The sequence below is a fragment of the Manis javanica genome, chromosome 13, assembly GCF_040802235.1.
Source record: "Manis javanica isolate MJ-LG chromosome 13, MJ_LKY, whole genome shotgun sequence".
In the NCBI taxonomy this organism is placed as follows: domain Eukaryota; kingdom Metazoa; phylum Chordata; class Mammalia; order Pholidota; family Manidae; genus Manis; species Manis javanica.
The window spans coordinates 60,003,886-60,016,598 of NC_133168.1; the positions used below are offsets into that span (position 1 = coordinate 60,003,886).

Consider the following 12,713-nt stretch of genomic DNA (forward strand, 5'->3'; position numbering starts at 1 on the left):
ATCAAAAAGAATAAAATACCTAGGAATAAACCTAACCAAAGAAGTGAAAGACTTATACTCTGAAAACTACAAGTCACTCTTAAGAGAAATTAAAGGGGACACTAATAAATGGAAACTCATCCCATGCTCATGGCTAGGAAGAATTAATATCGTCAAAATGGCCATCCTGCCCAAAGCAATATACAGATTTGATGCAATCCCTCTCAAATTACCAGCAACATTCTTCAATGAATTGGAACAAATAATTCAAAAATTCATATGGAAACACCAAAGACCCCGAATAACCAAAGCAATCCTGAAAAAGAAGAATAAAGTAGGGGGGATCTCACTCCCCAACTTCAAGCTCTACTACAAAGCCATAGTAATCAAGACAATTTGGTACTGGCACAAGAACAGAGCCACAGACCAGTGGAACAGATTAGAGACCCCAGAAATTAACCCAAACATATATGGTCAATTAATATTTGATAAAGGAGCCATGGACATACAATGGCAAAATGACAGTCTCTTCAACAGATGGTGCTGGCAAAACTGGACAGCTACATGTAGGAGAATGAAACTGGACCATTGTCTAACCCCATATACAAAGGTAAACTCAAAATGGATCAAAGACCTGAATGTAAGTCATGAAACCATTAAACTCTTGGAAAAAAAACATAGGCAAAAACCTCTTAGACATAAACATGAGTGATCTCTTCTTGAACATATCTCCCCGGGCAAGGAAAACAACAGCAAAAATGAGCAAGTGGGACTACATTAAGCTGAAAAGCTTCTGTACAGCGAAAGACACCATCAATAGAACAAAAAGGAACCCTACAGTATGGGAGAATATATTTGAAAATGACAGATCCGATAAAGGCTTGACGTCCAGAATATATAAAGAGCTCACACACCTCAACAAACAAAAAACAAATAACCCAATTAAAAAATGGGCAGAGGAACTGAACAGACAGTTCTCCAAAAAAGAAATACAGATGGCCAAGAGACACATGAAAAGATGCTCCACATCACTAATTATCAGAGAAATGCAAATTAAAACTACAATGAGGTATCACCTCACACCAGTAAGGATAGCTGCCATCCAAAAGACAAACAACAACAAATGTTGGCGAGGCTGTGGAGAAGGGGGAACCCTCCTACACTGCTGGTGGGAATGTAAATTAGTTCAACCATTGTGGAAAGCAGTATGGAGGTGCGTCAAAATGCTCAAAACAGACTTACCATTTGACCCAGGAATTCCACTCCTAGGAATTTACCCTAAGAACGCAGCAATCAAGTTTGAGAAAGACAGATGCACTCCTATGTTTATCACAGCACTATTTACAATAGCCAAGAATTGGAAGCAACCTAAATGTCCATCGGTAGATGAATGGATAAAGAAGATGTGGTACATATACACAATGGAATACTACTCAGCCATAAGAAGTGGAAAAATCCAACCATTTGCAGCAACATGGATGGAGCTGGAGAGTATTATGCTCAGTGAAATAAGCCAAGTGGAGAAAGAGAAATACCAAATGATTTCACTCATCTGAGGAGTATAGGAACAAAGGAAAAACTGAAGGAACAAAACAGCAGTGGAATTACAGAACCCAAAAATGGACTAACAGGTACCAAAGGGAAAGGAACTGGGGAGGATGGGTGGGCAGGGAGGGATAAGAGGGGAGAAGAAGAAGAGGGGTATTAAGATTAGCATGCATGGGGGGGAGGGAGAAAGGGGAGGGTGGACTGCACAACACAGAGAGGACAAGTAGTGACTCTACAACATTTTGCTAAGCTGATGGACAGTAACCGTAATGTGGTTGTTAGGGGGGACCTGATATAGGGGAGAGCATAGTAAACATAGTATTCTTCATGTAAGTGTAGATTAAAAATTAAAAAAAAAAAAAAAAAGAAAGAAAGAAAGAAAGAAAAGGGGGATTACTCCTTAACAGGATAAAACTATTGGTAAATCAAAGATCAACGCATGCTTTAAATATCCTTAATGTTGATCACTTAAAGGGTGTCAGATGATCAGCTATGGAGGTACTTTTTTCTGATAATATTCCTTTCTCTTAATTAAAAAAAAAAAAAAAAAAGCAGTTATTGTGTGCTGACCTCCAATGAGTTCTGCACAGTGGTATAGAGGGCATGTCAAAGTGTGGGCAAAGCGTCTGTTTGTTTCTATGCAGAAGATCAAGGCCTAGCTTGGATACCCAGAAAATGAACTAAGATACGATATGAGGAGGAGCTTCCGGCATCAGCACTCTCTGGGGGACTTGTGCCGGGTGATGATCATCAAAAAGCCTCCACAGGGATCCGGACGATGCTGCGGTTGTGGCTGCATCCAGCCCACCGTCTCCTGGACTTGCCATAGGAATGAGGAGGGAGATGTCTAGGCTGGCATGTGCATACAGTGAGACAACGAATTTGACCGGATCTGTACTGTTGGAACTCAACCAGGAGTTGGGAGGGGTGCAAGTTGTAGCACTCCAAAATCTCATGACTATAGACTATCTATGGTTAAAAGAACATATGGGATGTGAACAGATCCCAGAAATGGGCTGCTTTAATTTGTCTGATGGTTCAAGTACAGTTGGACAATATCCATCATATCATAGATAAATTTTCACAAATGCCTAGGGTGCCTAAATGGTTTCCTTGGCTTCACTGGAGATGGATGGTAATTATAGATTTGCTTTGTTTCTGTCACCGTATTCTTATTATGTTAATATGTGTGTGCAAATTAGTTAGTAGTTTAAAACCTATACATACTTAAGGTACTGTACAAGAAGAGATGTCAGAGAAATAATCAATCCTCCCATGTTTCCTTCATATGCTACATCTATAGCTTTTCTTCTTCCTTCCTAATTACAACCCTTAAATAGAATTCGTGCCTCATATCGAATTTACTGAGTATCATAATTCCTCCAGGTGGTAAAGATACCTCGAGACAAGTGCTGGGCATAGAAGCCACAGGGCATAAATCTGCAAAGAAGTAAAAAGCTAACCTTTGCAAACAATATGGCTTCTCTCTCACTTACCAACTTTACATTTCCCTGTATGGCCCCGGAAGATGACTGGTTAGCCAGAGACGGGTAAGATTCCTCAAGGGAGGAACAACCTAAGACAGGCACAGTCGCAGGGGAGCCATCAGGTGAGAATTTGGGGATCAACAGAGGTGAGGCTCAGAACCTCACCCCCCCTGCTTTGAGAGAAATCTTCTGCATCCGTGGATGTCTTGCTGCCCTTGTCTAGCCTGGATTAATACTTAGTCCATAGGCACACACCTGATCATCTGATCATCTACATTTGCCCTCTTACAACACTAAACTATGTTTTCTACCTTTATCTTGCATCTACCTACCACTTCAGCATTTTATTAAAAATAAAAATAATAATAATAATAGGAGAAATGTGGGATCAACATATAAATCAAGTACAAAAATCAAACGAATATTCATATTTGACCTGATTGTTTATAGGTCATAATGCATGATCAAAACCGAAAGTTTCTGTGATGAATGCCCTTGTACTGTTCACCATGTAAGAATTTATTCACTGTGCAAGAATTCGTTCACCATGTAAGAACTTGTTTGTTATGCTTCAGAAGATTGGAGACTGATGAGAATTAGGCTTGAGATGGATTAATGATTGTACATTGAGCATTGACCCCCCTATACTGAATTTTATTGTTGTTAACAACCATTTGATCAATAAATATGAGAGATGCCCTCTAAAAAAAAAAAAAAATTATACCTCCATAAAGCTTAATAAAGCGAAGTCACCTTGAAAAAAAAAAAAGACAGTTACAGCAACAGAAAACCATGCAAATAATTCATGTATTTACAAAACATCATGTACATTAATCTATTAAATTGTTAAAGCAGAACAGAGTTCTCATATATTGAACTTTCCAGAAAAACTCTCAACAAATGTACTAAGAGGGCAAAAGTTTTCTGTTTTCTTAGAGTATGTAGTTGAAATCAAACCTATTTTCTTAAGTCAAAATACTTGTATCTGAAAAGAGCAATGTAATTTCATTTCTCTGTAATCCTTAAAGATTTCAAGCTTTTGATGTACGACTCTCTCCTCTTTGTAAGAAACTATAAATTGTATACATTCTTTTTTGTGTAGTTTTTTCTTAGACAATACCTCCCAAATTTAGATTTTATGAACTAGTGTTACTACAAAAAAATAAACTTATTCATGATGCACTAAGACTTCTTTTATTTTTTAAATCAAGGATTATAAAAATTCATCACACATACTTTAAAAAATAGAATAATTACAATCAATGACATCTGACTAGTCTATCAGTGAATATTCACCCACTGAAAGGCAGGACATTCAAAATAAATACAAAAATATTTATTCAATAATATCATAGATTCTGGGTTGGAAAGGGAAAAACCTCACACTGGAACTTATTCTAATTTAACTTGCACTACATTCATTATCCCATTTAAAAAAAGGTAAATTATCATACTAATACATCAAATGGAATTATTAATTCCCCAGTTCTACACATTTGTGTGTTGCCAAATCATAATTCAGGGGGTTAAAAAAAATTACCACCAAATCTTTTACTTACAATATTTAATACTTTAGAGTTTCAAATAATAGAATGAATATTAATAACAACAGAAAACATCTTTTAACAGGTAAGGTTTTTAAACTCTAATAACCACAATATGGGTTCCACATTATTTATAGTATTATTTTTACTAATGAATATTGCAAGTTGGCATTCATCTATCACCATCAACATAAAGAACATAGCATACAAGAAAAGAAGAGCTTCCTCCTTAAAGTCAAAGGCTCAAAGTCATGGACAGATGTTGGGAGCCGGGGCTATGTCCCTTCCCCCACGTCTGAACGCAGCATGGGAAAGCACAAGCTTGAGAGCAACCGGTGCAGTCCTTGGAAGTTATCTGCTCACAAAAACATATCTTGTCCTTGAAGATGAGCCAAGACTCCTCACTCTGAAAATAGGGAGACCTTGAGGATGTGTGAAAACACCTCCCCGCCAGCGCCACCTAAGGTCCAATTATCTCCTGACCCACCCCTTACTTGCTACTTGTATAAATTGAGCCTGTAAACAATAAACTTCACCAGCTTGATCAGACATCCTGTCTTGCTGGTCATTCTTTGTGTCTCTTGCTTGTCTCATTTCTGCAGGCGTCTCCGGCACACTCCACGTTCGTCCCGCGGGCCGGGACAACTGGCGCCCAACATGGGGCCCTGGGACTCCTGCTGAAACGTCTGCTCGGAAGCCCTGGCCAGGCATTCTTCTGAGTCATCACACAGGTATTGACCTGATGTGGACTCTGCGTTGAGGATCACTGCGGATCACCCATCCGTAATACAGATCCTGGAGAGGTGAGTAGACGCATCACCCAAGCAAGCATCTTAAATACCTCTTGTGAGTTCTCACTGATCCCCTCCCTCTAGTTTGCTGCCGCGATGTATTCCTTGTTTTGTCCTCTGGTTGTACCTCTCTGAAAACCTTGTGCTTACTTTGGGCTAATGGTCGTTCACCTCTAGGGCCTGCACAAGGGACTCTGACTACAGAGTCCCTGCCCTAGAGGGTCCAAGCAAGCGGATTATACTTGCCGACTGTCCTACGTAAGCAAGGGCTCGCCTGAGCTGATGAGAGTGCCTCCAGTAGTTCAGAACATTGGCGTGGTTGCGGCTGCATTAGTATAATTCCAAGTTACATAGAGTTGAAATCCCAGCCGTCCGAATGGGCAACTCACTGAACTCCCACGAGGTATTTCTTAGCGGACTCAGGGAGTCCCTCAGGACACGAGGAGTAAGGGTTAAAAGAAAAGATCTTAGACAATTTTTTTCCTTTATTCATGAGACTTGCCCCTGGTTTCCCCTCGAAGGCACTATCAATCATAAATGTTGGAAAAGAGTCTGGTGATCGTATAGAAAAACCAGCTAAAGCCCAGAAATACCGCCACCTTAACCTTAAACACTTAAAAGACTTAAAAACAGCTGTTCAATCAGGACACTTTGCCCGCCAGTGTCCGACAGGGATCCAGTCTCACCTACCTAGCACACCCCCCCCAAAACTGTTTGCCCTCGATGCCGGCGTGGTTTACATTGGGCTAAAGAATGCCGTAAGACAACTATTGAAGGCACACCCCTCCTCAGCAGCCCCAGGGAAGCCAAACAAGCTTGTGACTCAGATCAGGGCTCTAGTAGCGAAAAGTCACACAGTCCCTGCATTTATCAGACAGGCAGGGGCCTCTTGAGGAATGACAATAGCTCAGGCAGAAAAAACTAGGAAAACTAACTGAGAGCAATTTGATCCCTAAACTCTAAAAAGAAGTATCTTATCTTCTGCACACAAACCTGGCCCCAGTACAAACTCTGATTAGAGAGGCTTGGCCCCTGAAAGAAGTATGCAATATAATGTTATGCAGCTAAATATATTTTGCCACAAGAGAAGAGAATAGTCAAGAGTTCCATGAACTGCTACAATGTAGAGCTAGTTTTCTGAATTCTTTTAGTGAACATTTATTCTATTTATTAAGTTCATCACTGTCTTTGAGAATTGAGAAGTCTTAAACTAAACTCCCTGAGATAGAAGAAATTTATCTTCTGCAATACAGCCTGGCTTTAAATGATTGGAGTTAGAATTGTACTTGCATTTCATTTCCAGCCCCCTAGACACACATAGTCCCTATCAGTTCAGAGCCTTCAGCGGCCCTGTTAGTCTGGGGCTGTCTAAACTTTAACCCAGTTATGTAAACTGCTTGCCTTTAGAGTGTATTCTTGAAAACTGAAGTACTTTTTATCAAATAAACTAAGAAGAAAGAAGACCATTGAGTATTAGAAACTCAAATCTTTATGTCAGTTTGTCTGTGTATATGTATTTGTATGAAGAGTGTCACTAACTAGTCATTATGTCTCGGTCTGTATGTTCGTGTGTCTAAGTGTGTAAAAAAATATATATATTTTCTACCTCCGGAGGGTATTAATAAAATTGATTTAAAAACATGCGCTTGTGAAAATTGGGCATTCTAAAACTTCCAGAAAATCTAATTAAAAAATATTATGCATTAATTCTAATTTAAGCTTAACTGAAATGGACATGTCTTTATAGTTATTAGCTGCCAAAGTTTACTTAAAGTCATTTAAGTTGATGTTACCTGTTAAATATTCCAAGAAAATACTTAAAGAAAGGCTTGACTTTGATGCGTGGTGAAAGTTTTATAAGTAATTTAGCATAGTTGCTAAAAATAAGTAAACAAGTGTAGCAAATAAACCTTTTAATAATAATAAGACTGTATTAATCTATAACAATGTATATATCTGCAAACAGCCTGAGAATTTTTGTGGTAACCAAAATTCTTAAAGTTTGCCAAGTTATTTAAGAAAATAAGATCTTAATATTAAAAAGACTAAGCTAAGTGTTGTTAACAACTATGTAACCTTCTGCATTCGCTTTTAAACTTTCTTATTATCATTCCAGTTAAATAATAAGTGTTATTTAATAACTATAATTCTATTTAGGCAAGTGCCTTAAAAACTTTTGACAGCTTCCCATAACCAAATTTAAAAAGTATTTTTACCTCTCGATTAACACTGATATTTTCCAGAGGGTCCCTGGAACATATCAGTAGAATTTCTTCTCTTCATCAAGAAAATATTTGACTAATTTGGCTTATTTACCTGATATATATTTACCTGGAAAGCACTGTCAAAAGGAATAATACTAAACTTTATTATTGAATCTTTCATGTTACATAAACATCACTCTTCCCCCTAAAGTGCTCGCTCCTGATGCCCAATTAAATCTACCTGTTAGTATTACTATAATTACTGATTGTGTATGTATTAATTGTACTCATGTGCCCTCTTATTATAATTCTTCAATCATTGTAAAATGGTCTTCTGGATATAGACTTCCAAATAGTTGGGTATTTTTGCATAATGACAAAAGATATCAAGCCCTTTCTCCACACTATTGAGGTGTTTGTGGTGTGGGACACATTCTTCCTGCTCTAATAGGCCGCCTGGATATAAGCGCAAGAGACTTCTCCAAGTTCTGCTATCTGACTGTGATGAAAACTTGAAACTTTGAGGTCCTGTCGCTGTTGCAGTTGCAGCTGCATTCCTCCTGCCAGTTCCTAGACTTGTCATTGGAATGCAGAAAGAGATATCTAAGCTGGCCTGTGCATATAGCAAAACAACAAATTTGACTGCTTCTGTATTATCTGAACTCAACCAAAAACAGAGAATTGCGAGCTGCAGTGCTTCAAAATCGTGCTACTATATAGAGTATCTGCTGTTAAAAGAACATGTAGGATGTAAGCAATTTCCAAGAATGTGCTGTTTCAATTTGTCTGATTTTTCTCAAACTACCCAAAATCAATTAGATGATATCCATCATATTGTCAATAAGCTTTTACAAATGCTTGAGCTATCTAGTTTTCTTAATTTCATTGGATATAACTAGTAATTGTAAGTCTGCCTTTGTTATGTATCTGTATTCCTATTGTTAATGTGTATATGCAATTTAACTAGCAGTTTGTTAAAACCTATATATATATTCAAGTTATGTCTATCTTTCGACATGTTCAAAGAACCCCTGAATAGTGTCTGGCACGCTGTCACACCTCTCTTAACCCTAAGCATTTTATGTCTTCTATTGCTGTTACTAGGGCCTTGTGTCCTTTGCAGCATGTGGAAACTCATCCAACAAGCCTTAAGAGACCTGCATCATTTGAAATTGCAGACGGCCCCCCCACTTGTAAATCATAAGATCTAAAGTCAAGTATGGTAGCCAGTGACGGGTAAGATATGGTTGAATGGTAAATACCAACCTAAGACAGGGAGTGGTCGACAGAGGACTATGCCCCCATGACGGGTAAGGATTTACTTCAACCATACAACCTAAGACAGGCACATACCTTGACCCAGTCTGAGTTAGGCTGGTTATTTTATTAAAGAAAAAAGGGGGAGATGTTGGGAGCCGGGGCTATGTCCCTTCCCCCACGTCTGAACGTAGCATGGGAAAGCACAAGCTTGAGAGCAACCGGTGCAGTCCTTGGAAGTTATCTGCTCACAAAAACATATCTTGTCCTTGAAGATGAGCCAAGACTCCTCACTCTGAAAATAGGGAGACCTTGAGGATGTGTGAAAACACCTCCCCGCCAGCGCCACCTAAGGTCCAATTATCTCCTGACCCACCCCTTACTTGCTACTTGTATAAATTGAGCCTGTAAACAATAAACTTTGCCAGCTTGATCAGACATCCTGTCTTGCTGGTCATTCTTTGTGTCTCTTGCTTGTCTCATTTCTGCAGGCGTCTCCGGCACACTCCACGTTCGTCCCACGGGCCGGGACAGACAGATGGTTCTAATATGTACCTTAGAATTCTATCTAAACAGCAGGCTTTGATTGAGATAGTTATACTAGTGCCCTAAATAATTCTGGAAAAGGATGGCATGTCACTGAGTCAGAATATACACAATTCTCTAAACTTCAGAATCCTCATTGTTTTCTAATGAAAGAAAAATATTCTTTATGTGTGTGGCTAGGAAAGAGAGAGGTGGACTAGGACAAAGTGAAACTGAGTCATCTGTGACTTAATGTTAGTTTGATATTTTGAATTATTGCAGAGGGGAAATTAAGTATTCCTCAAAAGTAGCTTGAGAAGGATTTAAGTTTTAAGTAAAATAAAATTACATAATTACCTTAAAAGAAAATTATATATATGTTTAGAGTGATAAATATTTGAATGATTTAAGGAAATGTTAATAAATGAGAGGATATAATTTTAGATAATTTAAGTAGAAATTTCCCTGCTTTACACCAAAATAGTGTTGCAATATGATTGTAGAAACTTGACTTCAGACCTTTGCGATTTTTGTCTTCATTTTTGTAACTTTTCCACCCTGACTTCTGTTAAGTAGTATTTTGTTAATTAAAAAGACACCAATATAGGGTGTGCAACAGAGGTCAATATAAAATGAACTAAAAATTATTAAAAGTGTTCAAACATTGATCTTTGCTTTCCATTGCTTGATTTCTTTCACTAATAATAAATTGTCCTAGAGAAAATGTATCCTTCTGTCCTGTGCAGTGAGATATTTAATTTATTTTATTTAAACAGTGATACATTTCATTAGTATGCTTTTGGCAAACTGCCTGGAGAGGAGGAGTAAATTTTAATTTTGAACACTCTAGACAGTTTATTATAGCTTAGGCTGAAATATAGAACTAATGCAGGCAGATCAAACACACCTGAAATACATATGCACTTTTATATGGTCCTTGTTGATTCTAAGAAATTTGATTAAATACTTAAGCATAAATAACACTCCTCTTGAAAATTTGCTATTTGGATAAATTTATGTTTCTAAAGTAAGTTAGAAGTGTATACTAAATTCAATTTCCCATTGAATTTTATTTGGTATCTGTAAGATACCATATAGTTGTTTGACCAAACTCTTCCTGCTTTGCCATGGTGAAGCTTTATCCACTGAAAACCATGAACTTCAGTGAATAGTTAAGTCTAATGGAGACAGCAGTGTGTTATAAAAATGATTTGTGGATTTTTTTCCCTTCTATTTCTGCACTCTCATAGGACCATATTTACCTACTCTCCTTTCTTTTACACATGCACATAGATCAACACATACAAAATGGTAAAAGATGGATTATACTGCTGAGGACTTAATATCATTTTCGGTTGAAAGAATGCGACAGAGTATCACACACCCAAAGCAAATCGACACATATCTAACATTCAGCAGAAAATGTGGAGTTTTAAGCATAGACCCATGTTTGCAATTACATTTTCACTGCATATGAAAACAGCTTGAACATTCTCGTAGTTCATTTTCAGATTATCTACAGTGCCAAAATACCTCAAGTGATTACAGGTTTCCCATTTCAAATAGTACTAAGTATCATTACATATTTTATAAGCTACTTTTTAGGTCTCGGTGCGTTAAATTTATAATATTCAGCTACTATGAGATTCTACTATGATTATCCATCTACTATAGTTAATTTCTATGTTTATTGCCCAAAAGAAGAGTTAGTTCCTAGAAATAAAATCTTGGTTACATTTTGCTTACACTACTTCAAACACAAGTTACCTGCCACAGATGAAGATTTGGCTGTATTTAAGACATTTTCCTGTTTGAAATTTTGGCAAGATACAACATATGGAAAAATAGAGCTCTTGGAATAACAGTAAAATTATTTAGAAAATGAAATCATGTAAAATGTTGTAACCACAGTATATAAATAGTGTTTCCTACAATGATAATTAAAGATGTAGTTAACTAGGCTTTCTTTAGCACTTTTCTTGTTATTCTTTTATAACGTTACAAAAATGTTTTTCTGCACCCAAACTAACCATATCTACTCACATCTCACATCCTTGTTTTGGAAAGTTTAAGGAAAACATGCATAAATATCAATTTATTTGCAGTTGAAATATATGATGTGTGTTCTCTTTTAAGAGAAACTTAATGGTTGAAACATTTTCATTTCTAAGAAACTTAGTGGAAATAGTTCCTGTGTGTGCAGTGAAGCCAGTAATAAAATATTAGGAAATGGAAAAATCCACAAACTATTTTACAGCTCTATAGAATCATATAAACATTTAAGACATGTTCTAACAAACAAATAGTCAAATAAAACATGTTTTGGCATCAAAAAATGTTCTAATTTTTATTTTTCTCTTCCTAGTTTTGCATGTAGCATTCACAAAATGGAGAAAGAAATTGGGGGCATAAATTATAGTCCAATATTTATATTTGGATTTTATTTTCTAAAGGTATTCCTATGGATTACCCAGAATTTCAGTTACTATTCTTACCCCAGGATGACAAAGGTGAATTCTGAGACCCATATTCTCTCATCCTCCATGGTCAGGTAACCTCTACCTGCCAGGGAAAAAACTGTTCACATACTTACTTCTTCCAAACAATTACCTGAATTCTAGATTCCTGACAGTATTAACTATAGATAAAATATATGAGTTTAAAACCATACAGACAAGAGTTCAACAATAAGGTTTTCCATTCTTTCTTATCAGCTCATTAACCCCAAGTTTCCTCTTCCATAGAATGGGAATTGGAATAATGCCTGCTTCATAAGCTGATGTGAGCCATTCTTGCAAAGGATATAATACAGAATCTGGTACATAGTAAATGTTTAATTAATTTTATTACTATTTTACTACCTGAGGAAAGATAACTTCAAAACACAAATATAGATGCTAACTTTACTGAACACTTACTATTATTCCAGGCACCATGCAAGTACTTTACATTCATTTCCTAATTAATCCTTACAATATTGTTAATCCATCTTGTAGATAAGACAGCTAAGGGGGAAGATTCTGTGATCTCAAGCATTCCAGGGATCCTATCATATTATACTTCTTTTGAGCTATGGCTGGTTTAAAGAGGAGATTGACATAAAAGGATAAAACTTATATCTACATTAAAAATAATAATTTGGCAAAATATCCTTCCATATTACGGATACTAACACATTAGACATATTTTTTTCCTAATATTTCCTTGAATTTAGGTACTACTAAATGGAATTTTATAAATCAGGAAATTTATTACCTTTTTAATATTCTATTTCACTCTTTATTTTAACAAATAGGGAATTGCTATTTTTGTTTCTACTTCTGGCTAATATACGTAATTAGTTTGATTTGCTCCTGTAGTTTGATTTCATAGATAAAT

General features: G+C 36.7%; 1 long non-coding RNA gene across 1 annotated transcript; it reads left to right on the plus strand.

The window, feature by feature from the left end:
- Positions 1 to 4,647: 4,647 nt before the first annotated feature.
- Positions 4,648 to 9,248, plus strand: LOC140845486 (uncharacterized). Its single transcript, XR_012124281.1, has 2 exons — positions 4,648 to 5,361; positions 8,005 to 9,248. It is a non-coding gene; the product is annotated as an uncharacterized lncRNA (long non-coding RNA).
- The last annotated feature ends 3,465 nt before the right edge of the window (positions 9,249 to 12,713 follow it).